The sequence below is a fragment of the Triticum urartu genome, unplaced genomic scaffold, assembly GCF_003073215.2.
Source record: "Triticum urartu cultivar G1812 unplaced genomic scaffold, Tu2.1 TuUngrouped_contig_8965, whole genome shotgun sequence".
NCBI classification, from domain to species: Eukaryota; Viridiplantae; Streptophyta; class Magnoliopsida; order Poales; family Poaceae; genus Triticum; species Triticum urartu.
Genome location: NW_024119966.1, coordinates 997 through 3,953, shown reverse-complemented (window position 1 = coordinate 3,953; position 2,957 = coordinate 997). Strand labels below are relative to the sequence as shown.

At 37.2% G+C, this 2,957-nt stretch overlaps 1 long non-coding RNA gene across 1 annotated transcript; it reads right to left on the bottom strand.

Moving 5' to 3' along the window:
* Positions 1–858: 858 nt before the first annotated feature.
* Positions 859–2,717, bottom strand: LOC125532074. The gene is made up of 3 exons (XR_007293719.1): positions 2,642–2,717; positions 2,153–2,400; positions 859–1,171 (listed from the first exon to the last, which is right to left on the bottom strand). It is a non-coding gene; the product is annotated as an uncharacterized LOC125532074 (long non-coding RNA).
* Between the last annotated feature and the right edge of the window lie 240 nt (positions 2,718–2,957).

The following is a 2,957-nucleotide window of genomic DNA, read 5'->3' as shown; positions in this document are numbered from 1 at the left end:
AGAAGCCAACAATGTGGAGCAGTGCCCCTGTAGCCAGTACGGTAATTAGCCAAATACACTCGAATATAAATCCTAAAACACATGGTAAAATACTTAGCAAACAAAGTTATTTATTTTTCCGGTAAACTACTACAGTGTCATTTTCCAATTTCAGGTATGAATATTGTATTATTGCATGAAATCAATGAGAAGCGATTAAATTTCACAAATAATCCCAAATATGATTAAATTTCACAAAATAATCCCACATATGATTAAATTTGACAATTTGTGCTTACCCCTTTGTTGGGGCTTGTAGGATTATTGTGATAGACTAAATGTAGAATTCTCTTGCGGGTGAAAATATGTGTTGTACAAATGTTATCAAGTATTTGTAGTGCCTATTTTTATTGTTTGAAATATATTATTTTTTCCACGATATTTCTATTTTTGAGATTTTGTGACAGGGGCCTTTGCGAGAGAACTTCTTCTAGGAACCAAAAATGGTCACGATCAATCACAACATGTATCCAACTATCCATCAACCAGCCTAGAGACTCGTGCACTTGAGACCCAAACATGAACCAGCTACAGGTCCATCAGACCTAAGAAAAAAGATCAACACACTGCTTTCTTGCAATCCAATAGGATTCCTCTCTTCAATTACATACCATGATATGTAAAATGAAGGAAACAAGCACAAGAGGCAAGAAAGCACAACACCACTCCAAAACATTGTACACAATTATATACTACATATTACTTCTATACCTGAAAATTATAGAGCCAAATTAGACGGGCGCCACAACGCGCGCCATCAATGATCTAGTATTTGCAATAAACCAGCAGCATTACACATCATTACTAATCCAAGAATTCTAATAAACCAGCGGCATTAGAGCACATCCTGTAAGAGCATACATATTGTCATGGCTTTTCATGCCTTCAATTAAAACACCTACACTTCTTGCCAAGTCACTTACTCCCAGCTAGTGCAAACACATTTACAAGCAAACCAAAATGCATAAAAACACCAAACAGTTGCATCCTATCTCTCCATAAAAACACCAATCAACGCTACCTCCAATCCTCAGCTCACCGGCCCGGCCTCCAGCATCTGCAGCTATGTGCTCTTCAGCTCGCAGTGCCTCCATGCCTTGGTCCAGCATCTCCTTGGCACCTTCCTGAGTGCCTGCAAATTTATCAAAATTATGCATATTCAGATCATAGATATTCAGGAAATTGGGAGCGAATAGGAACATATACATGACATACGCATTACTATTGGAGAAGACTTGGTAAACTGCTTATACAAGAAATGACATTCATATAATTTTGACCTCAATAAAATTTGAGACATGTAACAACTCAGACTCAGTTTTATGTGTTTACAGTGTACTTTGCAATACAAGTTGGAAACCTGGAATACATAGCCAGAAAAAGATTGGTACACATAAGAAATTGATCTTAAAAGAATTTAAGAACCACAGGGTTCTACAGGTTTACTTAGCCTACAAGTTTACCTAGCTAGTTTAACGGATTTCTAACTTAAGAAACACAGGGGTCTCAGTAGCAGCGTTCAACAAACCGATTGCTTTGCATTTGGCATGCAGAGTGAGATAGAGGTGGATAATAAGTTCAAAATGTCTAAAAAGCATGGTTGTTCTGCCTCTAATTTATCTTCAGAAGATCAAATCAAAGAGTTTATGAGCACAAACTATTCTTGCTACTTAAGTCCTCCGTCCAACAATATAGGATCGTTTTGCAAGATAAACACTGAGGGAGTATATGGCAACTCCATTAAGGAATTTTTTGGTGAATACTCCCTTGAGAAATTAATCAAGATCACTCAATTTTGCTTTTCTGATTACCACTTCAAAATGGCAACGAAAACAGACAAACAAATGAATCATTGTTATGTTCTTGAGCTTGGTTAGCTTCGCCATGAGCACATAAAAAGTAGCAACTACAAAATAGTGTAACAACAACTACCAATCAAAATAATGAACTAGTCCCTCCGTATCAAAATATACGACGTTTTTTAGGCTAAACTAGCCTACAAAAATGTCTTATATTTTGGTACAGAGGTAGTATCTAGCATGAGACAAGCAGTGTGATAATTATGAAAGCTGGGAGATAACTAGGACGCAACAGAAAGTTTGCCACTTGATACCGTCGGCGTAGATAACAACGATGGTGGGAAGTTGCTATATGCGTGAGTACAATCGACACCGTGTTGAAATGTTCACTCCCTCAAACTGGAATCTCTGGAGGTCCAGGGTGAAATAGCCTGCATCATGACAGCCTCCATACTTATATAGGAGCAAGTACCTCCCTGTTGAACCAATGAAGAAGTATTGATAGTCCAGTAAAATTCTCTTCTCTCTCTGCCACTGGCTGGAACTCCCTCCACTGTTTTCCCTAATGGTATATTTGATGTAAGATGTGTTAAATGCACGCACAAACATCCCAGGCCTGCCTTCCCCTCCCTCCACAATGGCTAGTCTGAAGGCACATATAAGAACAAACAAATTTGTATGACGAAATGATGCAGTGGATTACAGAACTCCTCACTTGTCCACTAGCACATATAAAAAATTAACTTCCTACTTACAGTGGCGAGAAAATCTTATATGAATGTGTTATAATAAATAATGCTAACCATGAAGTCTTCTTCCATATAACAAAGGAGTGACGAAGACAAAAAAACCTGTAATTCAAGTACGACATGCAGTTAGTTAATTATTTGCATGTCAACAGTTCTAATGTCTAGCTACAAATCTTCAAAGTAAAGATTGTGAACTCTATTAGACATGATTATATCAATTAGACCAAATAGAAAATAATTCAATATGTTGTATATCCATTAAACGAAGTTCAATCTATCTTCTGATTATTAGTGTTTCAGTTAGGTGATTAGTCCTTCTACGGCCGCCGGTTAATAGGTGAGCCATGACTTTTTATAGTAAAAAATCCAA